This window comes from Colobus angolensis, unplaced genomic scaffold (assembly GCF_000951035.1).
Source record: "Colobus angolensis palliatus isolate OR3802 unplaced genomic scaffold, Cang.pa_1.0 Scaffold297, whole genome shotgun sequence".
NCBI lineage: Eukaryota > Metazoa > Chordata > Mammalia > Primates > Cercopithecidae > Colobus > Colobus angolensis.
Genome location: NW_012116232.1, coordinates 2,722,802 through 2,747,464, shown reverse-complemented (window position 1 = coordinate 2,747,464; position 24,663 = coordinate 2,722,802). Strand labels below are relative to the sequence as shown.

General features: G+C 37.4%; 1 protein-coding gene across 1 annotated transcript in view; it reads right to left on the bottom strand.

The window, feature by feature from the left end:
- The window catches only part of ADGRL3 (adhesion G protein-coupled receptor L3), an 890,906-nt gene that overhangs the window by 249,763 nt on the left and 616,480 nt on the right, over positions 1-24,663 (bottom strand). The window lies entirely within an intron of this gene.

The window sequence follows — 24,663 nt, the reverse complement described above, 5'->3', positions numbered from 1 at the left end:
AAAAAAAAAAAAAAAGAATGATCTTGAGTTTACCTGCTTTACAATCTTACATCCTTAAACAGAATCTTAAATAAGACAAATGCTTAACTGCCATGAGAAATTCTATAAACATTTCCTGTTTATTTCTGTTTCCTTTTTATAGAGCTAGGTTAATATTGTGCCCAGTAAGTAATTTTAAACCACTGTAAATACCCTCTTAAAATAGCTGCGTTTTCAGAAACTGTTTATAAGGCTTCTTGATTTAAATTTGATTTTTATCTTTATATGTAATGAAATGGTCAAAGTAGTTTATAAACATTTCTTTCTCTCTCCTCTTATGATAGAAGCCAGCAAGTGTAATTACTACTAAATAGCACCATGATGTATTTATTTAGCTATAGCTTGGGATCTGGGGAAGGTGATTCATGGTAAAGAGAGTTTCATGAGAAAAAAATTTTATTTTTTTTCTCTTTCTTTTTTTTTGCTCCCTCCCCCAAACAAACTTTATCAACAACAACAACAACAATGCCATTCTAGAGCTTACTCCTCAACTGTATGAAGCACATCATGACAATGGAACTCTTCATTTGAGAGCACCATCCATGGAATTCTCATTCATTTAACTTTAAAATGATAATGCAATGCCAGTTCCCCACCCTATCCCTAGGAAATAAGGTCTGTTTACTGACAACAGTGTGTAATTGTTTCTTCCTAGAAGACTACCATGACTATTATTTTTAAGTTGTTTCATAAGAGATGATAGTGAGGGGCCACTAAGAACTTCACAGTTGGCATGAAGATTATTTTAGGCTCAAAACCTTTGAGAATCTATAGATGCAGACAGAATCCTTCCCAAAACTTCCCTAAAAACAGAACTTCTAAAAATATGAGGCTGCCATAAATTCCCATTTCAGGGTGGGACTACTCCTAGTGGGTAGACAGAGAACATACCAACTCTGAGTCCCTTTTGGAAAATTTTAATGCCCTAAAGAAGACAAATAGACCAATCAGACCTGTATAGATGAACATTATCACAAACTTTCCTATCATCTTCCCATTTGTTCTCCTAAAAACCCATTTGTTTTTTCCAAAGAAACCATAGAAGTGTTTCTATCCTTCCCTTTCCCCAACTACGTTAGGTATGTGAGCACCACATCCTAATTGCCTTTGTGATGGTAGTGATGATAAGTTACTCGCCACTGAGCAGTCTGCAGGTGCATTGCACTTGTAAATAAGCTTTTTCTCCTGTTAATCTGTCTTTTGTCAGTTTAATTTGCAGGCCTCTTAAAATAAGACCTAAGTGGGTAGAGGAAGTTTTTCCTCCCTGGCACAGTATTTTGCTACTTTTATTGTATCATTTACCAACTCTAAAAAATGTGGTTACTGTTTATAATCTATTCCAGAGTCCTGACTCTAGCACTTAATAGCTGGATGAACTACTTCATCTCTGTAAGCCTCGGCCTTTTATTTCTATAATGAGGATAAAAATATTTATTTTGTCAAATTTTCAAAAGAATTTGCAATATTCTATGTGAAACACCAATGTAGCAGGTTTAGAATTGCCATTCAGTCAGTGGTGACCTTTCTTATCCTTATTTTATTGGCTATTGAAATTTCTTTCTTTCTTTTTTTTTTTTTTTGTTTTGAGAAGGAGTCTTGTTCTGTCACCCAGGCTAGAGTACAGTGGCGTGGTCTCGGCTCACTGCAAGCTCCACCTCCCGGGTTCACGCCATTCTCCTGCCTCAGCCTCCCAAGTAGCTGGGACTGCAGGCACCCTCCACAGCTAATTTTTTGTATTTTTAGCAGAGACAGGTTTCACTGTGTTAGCCAGGACAGTCTCGATCTCCTGACCTTGTGATCTACCTGCCTAGGCCTCCCAAAGTGCTGGGATTACAGGTGTGAGCCACCGTGCCCGGCCTGCTATTGAAATTTCTAATGATATTTCCTAAGTCTTTGATTTTGATTTTTCTTCTATTATTCAGTATTACCACTACATTTACAGTGGGGTAAAAGTCATATTGTAAATTACATGTTTATAAAGTCAAAGTTTTTACATGATGGAATAAATGGAAACCATTCATCAATTTTTTCCTAATCAAGAACATATAAAACGTTCAACAGAAGTAAATTTGTTTCATGATAAATACAGTCATTTTAAAATGAAATGTTAATAGGTACCATAAGTATTCATGAGTAACATTGTTATTCAAGGAAAAATATTAGCATAAGGAAGATATTTGGGTTTTACATGTCTCTTGATTTGAAATTATGGGGTACTTCAGATTCATATAGTTTTAGAAATGCATAATGTCCTAATACCACACATTCAACTTTCAAGGGTAAAATTGAAAAAGGGACTATAAAGTTTCATATCAACCATTTAACATTACCTACTCTAAATCACAGAAAAAAAAATCCAGTGGATCTTATACAGGAAACGCTACCCTTAAATTGTTTCCACTTGGCTTCTATGACTTTTAAGACTCCAATGTTTCAATAATTTTTGTCCCAAATATTATTCCATAGTACAGACAGTAAGATATTTACATAGTTTAAGAGAAACCTAGTTATAGAATGTTTTTCTCAGAAATCATAGAATGTTGCAGCTTTATTATAATGAATAGTTTTTCTAGTTTAGAAATTTTAAGGAGATTAATCTTTGTGAAATATAAGAAAGGACTAAAATTGGAAAAAGTGAATTCTCAAAAATTTGTCATTATTTTTAGAGGAGATATTCTTCAGTGGTCACAAGGTTAAGCTTTTAAGGACACAAAGCAATACTGGATAAAATTTCTCTGTCTTGTTTTTCATCTTTAAGAGCTTAACTTTGCGACCATGTTGGGATACTTTTTTTGGTTTCTGCCATCTGGAGGATAGGACTTTTGAGGTTCATTTCGTGGTTACCCCTAAAAATTATCTTGAGCAGTTAAAAGCCTTTGCAAGCTCAAAATTGGCTTCTCTAGGCTCCTTATGGGAAAAACAATAGAAATCGCTTAATGCTGTGTAGCTCAGTAGTTAAGGCTTTATCTTTTGACAATGATGGCCCAGGTTCAATTCTTGGCTTCTGGAATGATTCATTTCTGGTTTGCTATTTGCATAACTTTGCCATTTATTGAGGTTTTTTGCCCCCATGGATGGCTTCTGATTTCCTGCCTTGAATTTTCCTTTCTCTAAACTACCCATGGGGAGACTGCAAATCTTGCAAAAAAAAGAAACTCCTTACCATGTCTTTGAAGCACCTGAGAGGTTACCTTTGGCAAAGCTCAAAAGCTAGAAATATTGGCTACTTGATGTGGCTAAAGTCAGATAATACAAGATTTAAAAGGATTTATTTTTTTAAAGAGCACTAAGGTTAAACATCAGCTTAATGGATAAACAAGTTATAGGTATATTTAAAAGGCCTTTATGTTTTTCTCTTTTTGGACTTGTTTTTCTGGAAAAAGGACTTTTTTTTTTCTTCTCAGTCAGTCGCATCATTTTTCTTTTTATCTTTTCTGTTCTTTTTTTTTTTTTTTTCAGTCTTGACAGTCTTAAAGCACACATGAGAGGTCCTAAGGTAACTTCTGCTAGTGGTAGCCTAGGACTCCTTGGGAAAAACAGACGAGGAGCTGCAGAACTCGTTTTGGGAAAAAAAAAAGTCTGTTTTCCTCATGAAACCCTGGCGAATTAAAAGCAGATAGATCGCTCTCGATATCTAAGGCTCTGTTCTGTCTTGCTGTGAGTTATCCAATGGTTTTAAGTTTTGGGGGTATCAAAAATTACTCTGAATTATGGGAAAGCTTTTACCCTTGGTGTATAATATATAATGTAAAAGCACATACTTTAAAAAATAGCTAATGTCAGTTATAAAGGGATACTTAGCTCTTTGCATGCTTGGATCAGAGAATCATGCTCTCTGCCACCTGGAAGACATGGAAACATGTGCAACCCCCACTGAGAAATGACACTCCCATGGGGGATGGGCTGATTACAAAATGGGCTGACTGGCTTTGGGTTTTACCTTTAAAGTTAGGAATTGCACTCTTCATCCTAGTACTCATTATTTACCTTGTAGTACGCTGTTCACTTCAATACTGTACTAAAATTATAGATGTAAGTACTAATGCCTTTGTCATGCAAGCCTTGGACTCCCATCCTGGCTCATGTGAGTTTGCTCAGCCAGGTACAAAGTGGTTTCACTCCTCTCGTCTTGGGGTCAACTCCCATTCTCGTATGCCCCTTGTCAGCAGGAAGAACCCAGAGCCCTTGATGACCTTTTCTGATCTTCATAGCCTGTACCTTAAGATTAACATGTTTTAAAACCCAAAGCGGGGATTGAAACTGCCTTTGCAAAATTATGACTGAGACAGTGAAAGGGATCTGACCTAACCAACTCCATCTTGCTTCTATCCTCCAAGCTGTTCTTGTTCACTCCTGGGCATAGGCTGAACTAACTTTGGGAGGAACTTAGTTTATAGTTTAAAATACAGGCAATAACAGCCCTTTCCAAAAACAAACCTCCTTCTTGCCTGGGGACTAGTTTGCCTTTGCAGGACTAACAAATTAGCCACAAGATTAGAAATTATGGTTTAGGAGTCATGCAGCTGGAGGCTACGAGATTCTGACCCTCCCTAAACTGCTCCTAAAGTCACTGCTTCAGATATTTTGCAGATCCTGCGCTTGATGGATCAGCTGGCACCACCTAGACTGATAAACTGGCTCATCTGATCTTGTGGCCCCCACCCAGGAACTGACTCAATCCAAGAAGACAGCTTTGACTCCCTATGATTTTATCTTCGACCTGACCAATCAGCACTCCTGGTTCACTGGCTTCCCCCTACCCACCAAGTTGTCCTTAAAAACTCTGATCCCTGAATGCTCAGGGAGACTGATTTGAGTAATAAAACTCCAGTTTCCCACATAGCTGGCTCTCAGTGAATTACTCTTTCTCTACTGCAATTCCCCTGTCTTGATAAATTTGCAATGTCTACGCAGCAGGCAAGGTGAACCCATTGGGCTGTTACATGTTCACCTTTACACATTTTTTTAATGCAAAATAAACCAAGTGTCCTTGCAAGAACTATGCTCCTTATTTTATATAAAATTTCAGTGCAGCCAGTATTTTTTCTACCACCTACAAAGTGAGATACATACTTCGATTTGCAATTCAGTCTTGGCACAACCAGCAAAAATAAATATATATTTGAAGATAAAAATATAAACAAACACTTTTTTTTCTTTTAATTTCTAGATGGCACTATTACTCAATGGTTTTATTTTCACACGAAAATCCTCAAAATCTTAGATGTAGACACTTCAGGAAATATACGTGGCTCTACATGAACTCAATGGTCAGAAAGAAGAGAACAACATGCTGGTAGTCCCAGCTACTTGAGAGGCTGAGATAAGAGGATTGCTTGAGAGGTGCAGTGAGCTATGATCACAACACTGCACTCCAACCTGGGGGACCAGGCTCTCTCTCTCCCTCTTTTTTTTTTTTTTTTAACAGAGACCCCTTCTTAAAAAAAGAAAGAAAGAGAGAGAGAGAGAAAGGAAGTGAAAAACTGATTCTAGGCCAGTCAAGTGATTGATTATATATTCAGGTTTTCCAACAAGGTTTCAGATGATTAAGCTAGATTTTTGATATAGTCAATCCAGTGAAGCTGTGAGAAAAATACATATAAGATGATGAGGAAAGAATAGTAGATTACAGGAGGTCCCTGCTATTGGGGCACAGAAAATAATTCCGCAAAATATGGTGCTTTGGCATGCTTAGAGCTTTAAAAATTCAAATGTCTCAGAACAAGGTCTGATGGTCTTTCTGGAAGCACTGGAAGGGATTTTTGCAGAATTTCCTTATCTGACTAAGAAAGCTTCTTTCTAAAAGAAACACAATTGTATTAAGATACCCTCCCTAGGAATCTCAACAAATATCCAGAAAAAATAAACACTGGAAAAGACTGACTTTCATCTGGTGTCCTGAGGACAGCTCCAAGAGATTACCTGGGAAGCTTTATCTTCACAATAAGTCATAACCCGTAGGTCCCATCCTTTTTCCTAAGAGAATCATTTACAAATTAATGTTTGCCTGCCAGGCCCACACATCTCTCCCCTCTGAAAAGAGTATTTAAGCCTAAACTCCCTGGCCCCTCTTCAAGTGCCATGCATTGTATATGTGCATTAAATAAATCTTGTATGCCTTTTTCTCCTTTGGTCATTTCATGTTCAGCAAACATTAGAGGGCAGAAAGAATGTTTTCTCTTGGCCCCTACACTGCCAAATGCCAGTCTTGTGGTTTAGAACAGGCTCTGAGGTCTACTCAGTTGTCTAGGGCTTGAACTGGCTCAGGGCTCTTCTATATAAAGCTTAATCTGCAGGCTTTAGATTTTTTTTTTTTTTTTTTTTTGCCAGCCAGCTGAAACTTGCTGCCACTTCCCTCTTCATTCTGGTTATACTTGCCTGAGGGTTAAGATATGTAAAAGACAGCAGTCTTGATCAGTTCTTGGGAAGCTTGCACCCCTAAACAGTCTCAGCCAGAGCCATGCTAGGTCAACTTAGCATGAGGTTTCACCTACCAAACCTTAACAATTTTATTTGAGTTGGCTATTAAAATATTTTCCACCATAACCCGGACACCTTAATGAACTTTCCAGCCATTTAGGTCAAAGGTATAGTCTAGAGACTAATTATCTATTGACCACTAGTGTCCACTGGGAGTAAATCTCAGAGGCAGTCCATGCCAGTTATAAATGCATCAATGTGGCCAGACATTGAAACTGCATTCTTTCACAGTACCAGGGCTTTTAAATTTAGAATGTTAGGAATACCTAGCCCACCTCCCCTGCTTCACTCCTGGTTATCCCCCACTTAGCATCTTTTCCTTTCTTCATCTTCATGACATTTTTTAGCTGTTGAAGACATCACCAAAATGTACGGTTTCTTTAAGCGTATAGGCCTGACAGAGAAGTTAATGACCTTCTATTCTATCACCTTGTTTCCAGTGTGAGTGCCATCAGTCATGAGAATGAAACTATGAAAGTTGTCAGAATCAAAATTCTCCCTCTCTTGTTATTTAAAATGACAAAGCTAGGCCGGGTGTGGTGGCTCACACCTGTAATCCTAGCACTTTGGGAGGCAGAGATGGGTGGATCACATGAGATCAGGCATTTGAGACCAGCCTGGCCAACATGGTGAAATCCTGTGTCTACTAAAAATACAAAAATTAGTTGGTGTGGTGGTGGGCACCTGTAATCCCAGTTACTTGGGTGACTGAGTCACGAGGATCACTTGAACCTGGGAGGCAGAGGTTGCAGTGAACCAAGATGGCACCACTGCACTCCAGCCTGGGCACAGAGCGAGACTGTCTCAAAAAATAAAATAAAATAAAACAAAACAAAACAAAACAAAACAAAACAAAATAAAACAAAACAAAACGGTAAAGCTAGAACTAGGAGTAATAAAGCTAGGTCGGTAATATTATGACACTGACACGATCTCCTTTTTGGCATCTCTAGCCCTTCAAATAGCTTAAGACAATTCTAATATGTCTATTGTAGATTCATTCTCATACCATCCATCTCTATTAACAGTTTGTTAATATTTTCCTATTCTGTAGCATTCAGTTTCTTCCTAATCTGGCTGGTCAAATAGTTTAATTGATTCTTAAACAGTCTTTGATACTTCTTTCCCCCTACAGTTCGTCTTATCACTGCCTCCGTTCTAAGGTCCTCATTAGATAATAGGCTAGACATCTCTGAAAGAATCTTTTCATAGATAGTAACTTCAATTGAGAGTCTAAGGATTTCTCTAATAATGATCTTGAACATAGACATGGTGGAGTTCCGATAGCAGGTTCTTATGTCCAAAGAAGAGGGCAAAAAGTTCTGCAGATGCCAGCAGGGAACATTAATTCTTTTTTGTCTGTTTGTCTTGTTTGTTTATTTAGAGACAAGGTCTCATCTCACTCTGCTGCCCAGGCTGGAGTGTAGAGGTGTGGAGTTAGCTCACTGTAGCTCACCTTCCTGAGCTCAAGCAATCCTTCTGCCTTAGCCTCCTGAGTAGCTAGGCTAATTTTAAAGGAATTTTTGTAGAAGCCTGGACAACATGGCAAAACTCTATCTCTACAAAAAAACAGAAAAATTAACTGGGCATGATAGCACCTGTGCTTGTAGTCCTAGCCTGGGAGGCAGAGGTAGGAGGATGGCTTGAACCTGGAAGGTCAAGTCTGCAGTGAGCCATGATGGTGCCACCACACTCAAACCTGGGTGCCAGAGTGAGACTCTGTTTCAAAAAAAAAAAAAAAAAAAAATTTTGTAGAGATGGGAGTCTTGTTATGTTGTCCTGGCCAATCTCAAACTCCTGGTCTCAAGAGATCCTCCTGTCATGGCCTCCCAAAGTGCTGAGATTTTAGGCGTGAACCACCATGTCCAACCAGGAACATTAATTATTAAAGCCTACAAAGTACCAGTTCTTTGACTGTCTTTATTCCTCTTGGCACCTCTCTCAAAAACCTAAGCTTCTCTTTTCGCTGTGTCTTTTGTACATGTTGCTTTGATAGTGCCACGGTTAACTAACTATACCCTGTTTATGTTGTCCAATGGAGAAGTTCTTTAAAAAAAAGTAGTAAAAAAACACATAATATGAAATTCACCCTCAACTAATTTTCAGTGTACAGTACAGTATTAACTATATTCACATTATTGTATAGCAGATCTCTAGGGCCAAGTTTTATTTTTTTTCCAAAAAGCATTGTCGCTTTACCAAAATCAAACTGAAATTAATTGGTAAAGGAAACAAAAGAATTGTGCTTATTTTAAACAGATAGGGGCACTAACATAATTGAGTATGGAATTTTACATCATATGTTATTCACATTTTCCCACTTCTCAAAATTCACAAATATGAAACAAAACATCTTATGTTTTAAAATCTCAAAGGATATCAGATTAAGTCTGTGTGCTTTAAAAAAGGGGGCTGGTATTAGGAGAAACACATTTACAGCAAAAGTGACGTGAATGGACTATTCATTTGTTTGGCCACTAATTCCATAGGGCAACTGATCATAAATTAAGTGCCTGACATTCAGTAATAGATGATTATATCTGACATAATGAAGTTATAATGGAAGGTGTTCACACACTGCTTGACTATTAAGTGCCCATTTATTGTCCCTGCACCAGGTGTGATAGTGATAGGCTATACAAATCATCCGGAAGAAATGTCAAAATAGGCTCCGTTACTGATAAAGCACCACACATGTTTATTAATATAGCAGCTTGTCTCAGGTCTGGCCCATCTGCTCATTTAAAACAAATCTTTTCCCTATAAATATTTCAGTTAAGAGCATGACTGCAAGTAATAGTTTTAGAGCAACAGAAATGGTAAGGGAAGAGGAGAAAAAGAAAAATAGCTGAGCTTAAACAAAATATTATGTTCTTACTTTTGTCTTAGATGCGTTTAACAGAAGAAGGGGCAGGGACATAGCTTTTCATATGACATTTGCTTTAGATTAGTACTGCGTGAGTGTAGGCCATCGTAAATGGGCCAGGCTCCAGCTGTTGCTGATGCCAGGTGGGAAACAGCAAATTTCACCAATGTTTTCAAAGTACACATTTCAATAAAGTACAAAACGAAGTACTCAATTAAGACATTCTCTAGAGCGCTAGTTCATATGCATTTAAACTCATCAGAAAATATTGCAGCTGGGTAGATTTTATAAAGAAAAATAATAATGCAGATTTTTGCAAAGAGGATGGGATGATTTTTAAACTCTGAAGATATGCTTTTAAAAACTCATTTTCTGTAAGACACCAACACCAAATTTCTGTATTAACAGGGGAAAACAACAGAAGCAAAATTTAAATGTTTGCCCCTACATCCACCCCCCGACACCTCGTGCTTTTTATTTTTATTTTTTTACTTTAGCAAATGAGAACTACAAGGCTAAGACATTTTCCATCTGGTATCTCGGGTTTTATGTGCTTGCATTGCAGCCTGTATGCTCTGTGTTGTGCCTTAGGATGGTTTTATCTAACAAACAAGTATGCCCTAAGGGTTCCCTCTTAAATGAACAGGCACATTGAAATGAAGAACTACAATTGTTTAAAATAGTGAAACAAAGAAAAGGCATGGACCATTTGGTGACCAGAGGTGGTTCCCACTCTATAGCCCTGGCTTCATTTATTCACTTATTAAAACCTAAATAAATTCTGGCAGGCATACCTTTCAACTTCCAGGAAAGATCTTTATCAGACTCAATATCACATAAATCCACTAGTCATACTTTTCTAAATAAATTACATCTCAAGATAACTAACCACCTGGTGACTGAAGGGCCAATTCAATTACTTAGACAAGGCTAAAGGTCTCAGACACTCCTAAAATTATTATTTTTTTTCATCTTTTATAGACTGAAAGGAACCACTTTGCAATCATGTTTCATGTTACATGTACTTTCAAGGAATCAATAATGGGTGATCTTTAGTCTGAACATGAATTGCCCTTGTCTTCCAGAACAGTACCAACATCCACCCAAATTATCTAAATTAGGTATCAAGAATTTCTCTCTTGACATTTCCAACAATTCTAAACAATCAAGGAGATCTATTTATGCTTTAACTGCAGTCTATGAATCCATCATGTCTTCTTTATTTCCATTGCTACTGTCTTTTAGTTTGTACTCTCAAGAGCATTTTATGAAATAACCTACTAATTCCATTTGCTCTCAATCCACCTTAAGAACTGGAATCAATATTTATATGCAAACTGATTGCATTCATGCCTTCTATGTTTGAAGTCCTTTGTGGTTTCCCACTATCTATAGGATATTTGAAATTGCTAGGTTTAGTATAAAAAGATCGATTATAACCTAGGCTATAATTTCTTTTGTCAGTGTCTTTCTTCCCACTTTGCCCCACATCAGTTGTTCACACTGAAGTCCTACTCAGTACTAGAAGCAATATAGACTAAGCTTGGCAATAGATTAACAGATTCACAATCACCAGTCAAGAGTCTAAAACTATTCGTGATTTAACAGAATCAATATTCAGCAGGAGAATCTCATTGTGTTGGCACAGTAAATGCAGTCTTTTCATGGGTTATCCCTTAGCAGTTAATGCTCTTATGCTCAGCAGAGGCTTTAACCCCAGGGTATACATTGGAATCCAGGGATGTGTTCCTTGAGATGCTGCTCTTAGAGACTCAGAATTTAGTCTTGCAATTTGAATTTGCCTGTTTCCAAACTATTCTGCTATGTCTGATCAGAAAAGGGAACCCACTTTGCCCACAGGACAATAACTAGTGTGGGAAATGGAGGGGAAAGAAGGGAATGGAATCTTCGGAGAACAGAAGGGACAGGAGGGAATTCTGTAATAAAATTTTAAGGAAAGGTCACACCAGTATGATTGGATGTACCTCTCTCTAAGTCATTTTCCACTCTGTAGCTATAGTCATCTTTTAAAAATTGAAACCACAGTATGTAGTACTCTATGTTATAAACCCTTCAGAGTTATTCACAGCTTTTAAAACAAGACCATAACTTTCTTCATGTCTTACAAGACCCTGCATGACTGTGGTATGATTTAGGTCCCACCTAAATCTTGTGCCTATATCCCTACTCTCTCCTCTTATTATATTCCAGAAATTAGCTTATCCATTTATTTGCCTCCTTTTTTGTTTATTTATACTTTCCTTTGTCTAGACTGTGTACTCCATGAGAATAGAAATCTTGACAGACTTGTAAACTGCTCAATCCCACAAATGCCTGGGAAATATGAGGCATTTAATTAGTCTTTGCTTAGTGAGTACATTAGTTAACATACTATAAATTTCCTACTTCAGGGCCTTTGAACACACTATTCAACTGTAATCATGGACAACTCACTTTCATTCTTCATGCTTCAGCTCAGTGGTCACCTCCCTAGAGTGGCTTCTTTTGACTAACCATCTTATATGTCTTTTATGGCTATAATAATGATCTCTTTATAATCTTGACTGTTTAATCAATAATTTTTCTATTGTTTAAATCTCCCACTACAAGATAAAGTCCATGAGGGCAAAAATCTTTTTTCTCCTAGACATTCACTATTGTAGAGTCACATCAAAAATTAATTTGATTTAAATTCAACTGTATGCATTTAAAAAAGGTTTGAGAAAAGATTCTATTCGCCGTTTTACTCAGTGAGCACACAGCCCAGAGTAAGTGAGGAGCAGTGATCAGGTGCCCTCAATGCTGTCTGTGTCTCTCTACACCCCTCATTACATAGGTATCTAGACACCCCGGAGCAATTTTATGACATTTTTAAATTCACATTTTCTAGTATTAAGGAATAACTCATTATGGACCACATATCATGGGTAATTTAACAAATTTTTCAAGATCTTTTTTTTTTTTAGCTTTACCCTACAATTTCAGAATTTAACCCATGCATAAGATGCAACCGCATAAAAAATATTTGTTGAATAGTGAAGGACAGTTGGAGTCCTTAGGAAGAACACAGAGAAAAAGTCATGTGTAGTTTTACATAGACTGTAATAAATTATTTGGCATATAGTTGAGATTTTTAATGTATAGCCATTCACAACTAAAATACGTTTTCATATAAAATTAAAATTGTATCATAATTAAACCGATAGGATTTAAGGAGGATAAAAACATTGAAAACTCAGTTGAAAACTGCTTTATTTGATCTTACCATATGTGAGATATACTAAGCTTTTGTCTAGAGCAATAGAGTATTGCAGCTAAATTAAATTAACCAATATTTGTATAGCATTCTTTAGGTTATAAAGCATTTTCACATATAATATCATACTCAATATTTGATACTTAACCTTGTGAAGGAGATTTGCTGGAAAATCTGAGGCACTGTGGCAAAGGTTTTGTCCATGGCCATATACTTAGCAAAGTGGGATATCAGGATTAAATGCAGGCATTGGTATTCATGCTGTGTACTTAACGTTTGACTGCACCTAGGATATTCTAATGCCACATTTAACAGCGAGAGATATTGTTTTTTGCTGCACTCTTAAAAACTGGAAATAATTGCTGCACCCAGAGCTATCACCAGCAAAGAGAAACATGCTTCTTGGCACTGAGAGAGCCAAGTGCTTCTTAGCGTCAAGGTAACACCAGTTAATGTGCAATGGGACAAATAATAGCTAAAGTCAATGCTTCCCAAACAGAAGCATATGCCTTTCAGCAGTGAAGAAAAAAAGATTCTCATTCTCCAAATGGTATTATATAGGCTGATGTTGTATGTATAACAGTTCCTACCCCTACTGTTAGGGTATAAAAGATCTCGAAAAAGATCTTTAACTTCAGGCAATTGACTCTAAGATTAAAATTTAAAATGTAAGGATTACCAAATATAATTTTTGTCATGCATATCTTCTACATCTAATATCAAGTAGGAATTGTTATATTCAAGAAGATATCCCTGAGTGGCATCCGTGTGTGTGCACGTATGCATGTGTTATGTTGAGTATGCCAAATAATTTGGAACCTTGCAGCTGTGGATATGCAGCAGGTGGGGCTGAGGAGACTGTTACATTTGGAGGTCAAGGCAGACCTCCTACTTCACCCCCTCAGGCTTTGGTGGTAACAGCCAACACAACTACCAGCCAGCTGTCTGCTCCAGGCAGTAAGGTAATTAATTTTTACTATACAGGTATAAAACTATTTTCTGGTGATAACATAAACATTAACCATTTGGGGGAAGAGAACATTGAAAAAATTTTAAAAAAGGATATTTTATCAAATAAAATATTACGTTTTAGTATTTTACAAGATTTAGTACATTAACTTCCATACAATTTGTAATACATCATTAGAATGACCTCTTTTTGTAGTATGATTTTAAATACTTTTTCTGAGAAAAGCAGTATATGTTTATGAAAACAGTAAAAGGTAAAGGGTGACACTAGAACAAAGACGTTTTATGGAAAACAACAAGCACCAAAAAATTATTTGTCACTTGGTGAGTAAATAGTAGATATGTCTTCAAACTACTTGTGTCATATTGTATTCTTAAGATGAATAAATAAGATGATGAAAGATTCTCTTAAAAAATACTACACTATGGATAGTCAGATCTTCCCTGCCTTGCTGGTAATGTTTCATTAAGGATGACCTTTTTTTTTTTTTTTGAGACGGAGTCTCACTCTGTCGCCCAGACTGGAGTGCAGTGATACGATCTTGGCTCACTGCAACCTCTGCCTCCTGGGTTCCAGCGATTCTCCTGCCTCAGCCTCCCCAAGTAGCTTGGACAACAGGTGTGTGCCACCATGCCTAGCTAATTTTTTGTATTTTTAGTAGAGACGGGGTTTCACCATGTTAGCCAGGATGGTCTTGATCTCCTGACCTCATGATCTGCCTGCCTCGTCCTCCCAAAGGGCTGGGATTACAGACGTGAGCCACCGGGCCCAGCCTAAGGATTACTTATTATAGTATATAGGACTGGGCACTAAGTTGTAGTTCCTTTCCTATACATGAAAAACTGCCATAGCAGATTTTTTTTTTTTTTTTAATGCCTAGGTTTGAATCCTGGCTCCAAGGCTTAGTATTACCTCTCTTACCTTTATAAAGTTAAAGAACTTCTCTATGTCTCAGTTTTCTCGTTCACAAAAGACAATAATAATTGTCTACCTATTTCATGGGATTTGGGAGATTAATGAAATAATAATCCATGTCAAGTACTTAGAATAGAGCTGGGAACAAATAAATGTTCATACCACTTAAAAGGTGATATCTATGGAAAATCCTGAAGAAAAATATGATTGGTTCTCTTTGCGAAGGAATTATGAGAGAGGGAGTCATATGAATCATATTAGATTGAACACATGATTTCACAGTTAATTTGCAAAGTAAATGTTAGCTATTATTATTGTTATTATTGACTAGCAATGCCTCAGTCAAAACCTGTGATACTTAGACATCAAACATATTTTTTCAGAACAAGATAACACAGCTCTATCAGCACTTTTCTGAAAGAGACCAAAAACAAAGAAAGACAATGAGAAATAAGCCTTGGAACCTATAGTAGCAATCTTAGGGAAGCTGGGCCAATGAATAACCTTAGGAGAGAGAACACAGGAAGCTCCATGTGGTAGTTTGGGAGGGCTGAAGCTGAGAGAACTGAGCCTGATCATAGCTACTTAGAGACATACTATTCCCAGTGACTTTCTCTTTTCTGGAGCAGTGCTCAAGGGCAGAATCACCATCGGGGAACCACGGTATTCAATGTGAGCATCATTATCACAGGATCTGCAACCAGTCACATCAAACCTGAAGAAGAATGTTCAGAGCATGACAGTACCAAGCCTTTATTTAATGCCCTTTAAATACTAAGAATACCATTCCATCAGTCAGCATGGAAAGAGAATTTGAACAAATTATTTTTCCCTTCTCAATCTCTTTAGAGACCACCAGGACAAACTGATGAACAATCAAATAGGAAAAACTATCAAATCAGTCTATCAAATCATTCTATCAAATCGTTCTACTCTCTGGGGTAATTATTCTCAGCATGTGAACTACAGACCACAAGGGGCCAGAAAGAGTATGCTAAATTATTTCAAATTATAGAAGTTAGCTTTTAAACAAAAACCTATAATTGGAAAGTATGTTACAGGTTTACAAAATCCTCATACTTATTCCTGACAATACTGAATAACAAATACATTTTGGCATTAAGTTTAGAATATAATTTTAATTAAAATCAACACATTCCATTAGTATTATAGAGTATCACGGTATCATGCAAGAACCTAGAGATATGATAATCATGATCATTAAATCTGAATAAAAAAGTAATAGGATCTTTGTGAGACTAATTGAGACAATGTATATGAAATATTTTTTTCTGTGTTTGATACAAGGTACATACTTAATAAATGGGAATTGTCTTTACCATTAATAATAACAAGCTATTCTCTCTGCCTATATCTTCTAGGTGTTGACAGTGTACTTTAAATAATAATAAAAATGTTTGGCTTTACAAGTGTAGGAACATAGGAAGAGGGATTTAATTTAATGCAATCAAAGAACTCTGTGATATGCAAGTTTCATTTTTATTCTATTGAGATAAGAGTAGGTAAAACTAGGGAATTTATGTTCCCTCCCCCTGTAATGTCTGCTAATCAGATAAGTTAGAAAAGCATCATCATGGAATATTAGAGAACAGGCCTGCAGACTCTTCTAGGAGAATGCCAGATGTGACATTCCTATTTTATTTTAGTCAATTTCAACTGTTTTTATACTTCACTAGATAATAGCATGTGTTAATGTCTCTAATTTGTGATAGTAAATCTTTGGCTACAGCCTATTTCTAATATAGATGCACTAGGCAGGACCATCTGCTTATTTTGAACTTTAAAAAATATTTTCAGTGAGTGGATTTGCTGAATATAATTTAATTTGCACATGAAACTTAATGCCTGGCATTACTCTAGTTCATTGATTATGTGTCAGTTGAACCCTGTTTATATTACTTGGTTTATTTGAGGAAAAAAAGCTAAAAATAATTGTAACTTTTCAAATGTGAAAAATTAGCTTTGTCTCAGAGTATACATTGTAACTGTCAACAGTTAGCAAATGTATAAATTAATATCCAACATTAGATTCCTTATTAAGACCTTACCTATAGAAAAACTCTACAAAATTCACTAGATTTATAAAACGTAGTAATTAGTCAGGCATAGTGGCGCATGCCTGTAATCCCAGCTACTCGGGAGGCTGAGGCAGGAGAATCTCTTGAACCAGGGAGGCGGAGGTTGTGGTGAGCCGAGATCAAGCCACTGCACTCCAGCCTGGGCAACAAGAACAAAACTCTGTCTCAAAAATAAATGAGTAAATAAATAAATAAAAAGTAGTTCACTATATTGGAAGGTGGAATATATTCAATAATTGTCAATTTTTTTATATAGCAAAATATTCAAAATATCATCATTGGCATGACATTAGGAGGGCATTTTTTAGAAGTTACTGTCTTTTTTTTGTTTTTGTAATTGACAGTAATTTGTCTAACTTCAATTGTTAGTGATACTGTAACGGATTTCTGTAATGAATTTTATATAATGGACTGCTAAGGCTGTCACCAAACTGTACAGGAAAACAACGAAACAGACAAACCCAACATAAAAACAAAATCTCAACTGAAGGGTGTGTCCCAACTGGTATATGTAAACCTCAAATAATATATGCCTCTCCTTAGGATTCTGATTTACCTTTAACACAAATTCCCACCCAATCATCTTCATTGAGTGACTCTGTCTGTAATATATTAAGACATGATTCTGGTGTAGGGCATTTTACACATTAGTAGTTAGGAGGCAAAATAACGGTTGGGAGAATGGAGAGTTCGTGGGGACATATGACCTTCAGAACTCTAACTTTCAATGAGTCCTGCTAAGAACTCTCATGTACGTATTTACAAATCTGCCATAAAATCACCAAAGTAGTATTTCTTTCATTTCCACTTTAGTAAAACTGGGGAATATGCCTTAAAAGCATGCACAGCTTACTTACATACAGAAATATATAACCAATCTCATTAGATTAACTACAAAATTATAACAAACTTGTTCTAATAATGAAAGTTTTAAAAATAATAGTACTTTGAGATGAAGCTTTTTTAAAAAGTCCTGATTAATGAGACGTATGGCAAGAAAAATTACTATAATGGTGAATGCTGATTCAGATCTTATTTTTATTAAGTAGTTTATAGTGAAGGCTGTGACTATTTTTTCTATTTATAGTGGCAGCTCTGGTTAATTACCTTGTAATGTATTGTGACTTTAATGTACCAGTAAACTACTGGAATTTACACCCTTATTCAGTAATAAAATCTGTAAATTGAAGAATGCACATAAAGCCATCACAGCCATAAATTATGGGACCAAATGCCATGTACTATCACATTAGATTTAAAGAACACAATCTCTCAAATTTGCTCATTAGTATATAAATTCAGTGGCTATTTTGCAACTGCAGAGAGTACAACATTTTATTCAAAGGTATTTTGTAACTTGTTACTGTATTTTCCTTTTGATCACTAAGAGCAGGTTAAACATAATTCAAATGAACACTATCAGAAAAGAAACACACTGTGACTATGGTACACAAATGTAACAATAACACAAAATACTTTTTCCCTAAAAATGTGAGAGTGAAAGTGGAATAAATCAAGGGGATTGAAAGAAGGCAGAATGGTGACCCATGGATTAAAACTAAAATGATTCACAGGTGAGAGGGCAGAAGGGGGTTAGAATGTGATTCTCTCTCTCTCTCTCCATATATACATACATATATATATATATATATAATTTTCAAAATAGAGTTTTAAAACACAATTTTAAAGTTACCAATAATTATTGTCTCAAACTCTCAAAGCACAATGACTATTTTAAAAAGTAAATATCAAGTAATCCAAGATATTTCATACGACAGAAGAATAAAATGGCATAGTATCTGAAGCATTCTGTGTTATTTTTAGATTGAATTCATATTGTTAGGTTGAGTTTCCTCTGCTAATATTTATAACGATGTTAATATATTTTAAATGTTTTGTTTCATATTACTAGATTGATGAATAACAGAAAATTAAGTATGATTTTCCTATAGGAATATAGTCAAGTCCATAAACTATAAAAGGAATTAATACATGAAGCAATAATTCTTGAAACATTAACATATATGTAGACTGGTGAAATTGCTTCAGGAAGAGAAAGAAAAAGATATAGAGAGTCATGGGTGAATGGAGTAAGGGGAACACCTAGAAATGTTGCTCATATTTTCAATACGTATGAAATTACAGTAGAAAAACAGAAGAAGAAAAGGTAAGATGGTTAACTGGTGTTAGTTTATAGGCAATTCAAAGGATATCACTATATAATCTCACAAAAAAGTACTGGAGATAGAATTGCAATTACTTAAAGAACTTAATTTGTCATATTATATAAATTCAAATAAAAATCCATAACATTCAAGAGAAACTCGCTCTCCTCCTCCTCTCTCTTCCATGTCCCTTGTCAACAGATGAGCAGATAGATATAGAGATGTATGTACATTTTGCATGTATAATTTGACTGCATATAAATATCAACAATAATGTACAATATACTTTTAAATTATAAATAGAGATGAGGGGTTATAGTTGAAAGGAAATATTTTATAGTTCCAAGCTAACGATATTATTATACCAACTCTATCCCATTTCCAATATTTGTCTTTAAATATAAGACAGTCTTAAGATAAATGAATAAGAGTTTTTGCATTGTTACTTTGGTAATTTGTACAAATCTCTTCTTTATTTGTCTAATCAATCTTATTTTTATTTTGAAAATTGCAGGTCAGGGTCACATGAGCTAGTGATTATAACTGCAATTGGATTGAACAATTAATCACAGAACAATTTAGGAGAGTCTCTAATCTGTGCAAGCAGAGAAATGCATATCATTTCTCTGGTATAGCATGTACTTCCTAAATCGAATAAGAAGTAGAATCTATCACGACAACCATTTTAAACTAGAGAGCACAATTTGAGGTAGATACCAAGCAGAAATGACTGTTGGATTATGGTTGATATGGTTGGGATCTGGGTCCTTGCCAAAATCTCCTGTCAAATTGTAATCCCTAATGCTGGAGGTGGGGCCTAGTGGGATGTGACTGAATCATGAGGTGAGATTTCTTATGAATATTTTAGCACCATTCCCCTTCAGCCCTGTTTGTGTTACAGCTCCACAGAGCTGTCCTCCAGTCCACAGAATGGTAGGTCCACTGATGGCTTGCACCATGCACCTGGAAAAGCTGCAGACGGTCAATACTAGCTCATGAAGGGCTGTGCCCTGCAAAGTCATAGGGTGGCTGCCTAAGACCATGGGAACTTGTATCTTGCATCAGTGTGATCCGGATGTGAGACATGGAGGCAAAGGAGATCATTTTGGAACTTTAAGGTGTAATGACTACCCAATTGAATTTTGGACCTGCATGGGGGTTTTAGCCCCTTCATTTTGGCCAATTTCTTCCATTTGGAATGGCTGTACTTATCTAGTGCCTCTATCCCCATTATATCTAGTAAGTAACTAACTTGCTTTTGAGCTTACAGCCTCATAGGCAGAAGGGACTTGCCTTGTCTCAGATGAGAGTTTGGACTGTGAACTTTTGAGTTAATGCTACAATGAATTAAGACTTTGGGGAACTGTTGGAAAGGAGTGATTAGTTGGCTGCATCTCCACCCAAATCTCATCTTGTAGCTGTCATAATTCTCATGTGTTGTGGGAAGGACGTGGTGGGAGATAACTGAATCATGGGTGCAGTTTCCCCCATGTTGTTCTCATAGTAGTGAATAAGTCACATGAGATCTGATAATTTTATAAGGAGTTTTCCTTTTTGTTTGGCTTTTTTTTTTTTTTTTTGAGATGGAGTCCCGCTCTGTTGCCCAGGCTGGAGTACAGTGGCACGATCTTGGCTCACTGCAAGCTCCGCCTCCTGGGTTCATGCCATTCTTCTGCCTCAGCCTCCCAAGAAGCTGGGACTACAGGCGCCTGCCACCACACCTGGCTAATTTTTTTTGTATTTTTATTAGAGATGGGGTTTCACCACATTAGCCAGGATGGCCTTGATCTCCTGACCTTGTGATCCACCCACCTCGGCCTCCCAAAGTGCTGGGATTACAGGCCTGAGCCTCTGCACCCGATCTTGGCTCTTTCATTGTCTCTTGTCTGCCAGCACATATGATATGCCTTTCACCTTCTGCCATGATTGTGAGCCCTCCCTAGCCATGTGGAACTGTGAGTCCCTTAAACCTCCTTTCCTTTATAAATTACTCAGTCTCAGGTTTGTCTTTATTAGCAGAGTGAGAATAAACTAATACAGTGAGCAAGGTGGACAGGAGCTTCACTGAGGGACAGAATGGCTCTCAGGAGACCCAAAGTAGGTAGCTCCTCTCCACAGGCAGGTCATCCTGATGAGTATTCAGCTCTCAGTAGAGAGGAGACTGTTAGTGGGTAACTCCCTTCTGCAGGCAGGTCATCCCAACATCTGTTCAAGTATGGCTGAGTTTGGGATTTTTATGGGCTCAGAAGGGTGGAAGTGCATGCCAACTGGTCCATGGGCAGCCATGGGAGGGCTTGAGAAAAAGGACCATAAGTTCTCACTCCAGGTCACAGATTCCACCCAGAACTGGCAGTCCAGCCGCCAGGCTTCAGGCCATCCCTTCCTTGAAAGTGGGGTTTGAACTTCCCTTCCTTGAAAGTGGGGTTTAAACTGGTGACCCAGTCCTTTCAGTCCAAGAACCTGTCTGCCTCCTGCCTTCAACATGCCATCCATGGTGCCCAGGCTTTTCATGCCTAGGGAGGTCTGCAGACCTGTGCCAAGCTACCCTCAGCCCCTTGAACCTGGGCTTCCATCACTGAGCTTGTCGGTGTTCAAAGTTTCAGAGAGGGTTGAGGTGGTGGAGGGGGGCTGGGATGTCAGCACCACCTCAAGCACATGCACACCCAGTCGGGATGCAACAGTGACCATGCTCGGCTTCACCTTTGCTCTGAAATTGGAGCACGCACCAGGAGCAGGGAGAGGACAGGGAGTAGGATCAGTCACTTCAGAGCCTGCAGTGGCAGTGGGGGCTTCCTGGGTCCCTGAGAACTCAGGGATGGCTGGGTCCAGAGCTGCCCGCTAGGAAGCCGCGGCTGCACCTAGGAGTGCAGGGTTCCTGTCCCTTTAACTCGGTAGGGGGCGTCTGTTCCTGGCCCCTGCATGCTCAGCAGAGCATGCAACCCTAGTCGTGTCTCCCCTGCTGCAGCTGGCATCCCCTCAGCGGCTGCTCCAGACAGGTCACCACCACCATCACTTGGAACTACAAATGGGAGCCACTGCACCTGGCCATTTATTAGCTTCCAAATCCCTTTATCAGTCAGTTTTTTGTCTTGTTTGATTTTACATTGATTTTACTTTTTATATGACTACCTGTGGTACTTTATAAATTGTTCTAATTCCTCTTCTTCTTATATTCATGGTCCTTTGAAGTGTGGCTCCTCAGTCAAGGGACATAATCTAGTTCTGCTCTCCTAAATTGAATTTGCTATGTGACTTGCTTTGGCTAATGGGACATCAGCAAACATGACAGTAACATGCTGAATGAAGAGAGAGACCTGTGTCCATCACCCTAGAGACATCAGGGCAATTTTCAAAAACATGAGTGAGTCCCCTCCTCTGCAAAACCAACCAGCCTGTTAACTATAAAACATTCAGCCTCAGCTAAGTCAGTGGACATCAACTAACTCTCAAAACTATAATAAATATTTCTTGTTTTAAGTCACTAAGTTTTGGAGTCGATCATTATACTGGCTTATCCATGACCCTAAAGTAGTACTCATTCTCAAATCATATTGGGATCATGCATGAGGAACTGAATTCTACTGAAGTCACCAACCTCTGTTAGTAGGACTTTATCTTTCAACTTTAGTAGGAACATTCTACTATGGATTAATGTGTCTAAAGCAATGCATTGATTTATAATTCATATCTGTTTCTCATGATGAGAAATTATGTCATAAGCATCCAGCTCAGTCCGTTTGTGATGCTATAACAAAATACCTGAGATGGGATAATTTATAAAAAATGGAAATTTATTTTCTCACAGTTCTGGAGGCTGAGAAGCCCATGATCAGGGGCTGGCAGATTTAGTGTCTGGTGAGGGCTGCCCTCTGTTTCCTGCTGTATCCTCACATGGCAAAACGCATAAGAGCAAAAAGGACCTACCTAGCTTCTTCCAGCCCTCTTATAAGGTCATTAATCCATTCATTAGGGCAGCACCCTCATGGCACAATCATCTCGTAAAGGTCTACCTCTTCACACTAATACAGTTGTACTGAGGATTAAATTTCCATATGAATTTTGGCAGGGATACAAACATTCAAACCACAGTAGCATCCAAGCAGTTAATCAATATAGAAACCTCAGAGGCATTTCTGCCCCTTTCCCTGTATCTATTCATTGAAATGTCATGTCTCTTCAAAATACTTATCAGATCCTCACATCGCCAGGACACACTCCTGATCTCCCCATCATCTTTTATCTGAACTGCTGAAAAGCCTCCTTCTGCCAATCTCTTCTCCAATCAGTTCATCACCTACACTAACATCAGAAATATGTTTCTCATATCTATAACTGATAATGTTATGATGTAACACCCAACTAACCTGGGGAAAAATAATTTAAAATATTTCATGTTTTTATCCAGGATAAAACACAAACTCCTTGGTATGGGATACAGAATCCATCAGTCTGCCTTGTTACATCTCTCTAGTCTTTTCCTCCAGAACTGCTCCCCTTTTACTGTGCATCCAGCACATTTCCTTAAAAATACCTTCACATATTTATGTTTTGTCTCATTTTTCTTCCTTTTCATGGGATTCGCTTATCATTTCTCCTCTCTTTTTCTCTAATAAAGCACAGATGCATCCTTCAGGATCCATGCTGTCACCTTCACTGTCAGTACCTTAGAAATCATTGAATGAGTTTCCATTATGTGTCAAGCACAGACCCGATGGCTCAGGAAAAAATAATAAATAAGACACTCTGTGCCCTCACAGAGCCTACAGATAAGGGAAAGGAACACGTATGCCACAAAATAAAATCCAGTGTCTTAGGTGTGTAATAACTGAGGCAAGCACAGGGGGCATTTGGGCAAGCACAGGGGGCATCTGGAAAACTGACACATGCACATATGTCCACCCTATCACACAGTCAGGGAAAACTTAATAGAGAAACTAATACAGAGGAGGGCCTTGAAACGTTGGTGGAAACCTATCAATTAGACAAAAAGGGATAAGAGATTCTCAGGAGAGGAAATAGCCTATACAGAAAACATGTTCAGAAATGTCAGACCTAATGAGTTTTAATTTATTAAGTAATTAATACTGTTGAAAACATGAGAAAATATACTGCATTACTTAAAACCAAAAAGTTAACCTTGGAATATTTGATATTTATAAAATTAAAAGGCGGCCGGGCGCGGTGGCTCAAACCTGTAATCCCAGCACTTTGGGAGGCCGAGACGGGCGGATCACGAGGTCAGGAGATCGAGACCATCCTGGCTAATACGGTGAAACCCCGTCTCTACTAAAAATACAAAAAACTAGCCCGGCGAGGTGGCAGGCGCCTGTAGTCCCAGCTACTTGGGAGGCTGAGGTAGGAGAATGGCATAAACCCGGGAGGCGGAGCTTTCAGTGAGCTGAGATCTGGCCACTGCACTGCAGCTCGGGCGACAGAGCAAGACTCTGTCTCAGAAAAAACAAACAAACAAAATAAATAAATAAATAAATAAATAAAATTAAAAGGCATGTCCACATATCAGTTTTGAGAACAAGAAACATTTTGAAAATCATTGATAAATACTTATTTAAAAGCTGGAGGATTAAATTTGTATTTAGATTATGATGCAATAAATGTTACTTTTAATTTTTATTTTGTATGACTATTTACAAAAATCTTTAACTGAAACAGGTAGCATCAATTTAAAAATACATAATTTTAATATATATTTTAAAAACTAAATGATGTTAATATAAAATGACTTAAGAATAATAAAATATTACTTCTCAGGGGAAAAAATCTGTCAATATGATTTAGATTAAGACATCTTAATGTAAAAAAAAAAAATAGAATAGTAGAAAAAGAAGGTCCCAGTAAAAAAGTTATGGTTATCT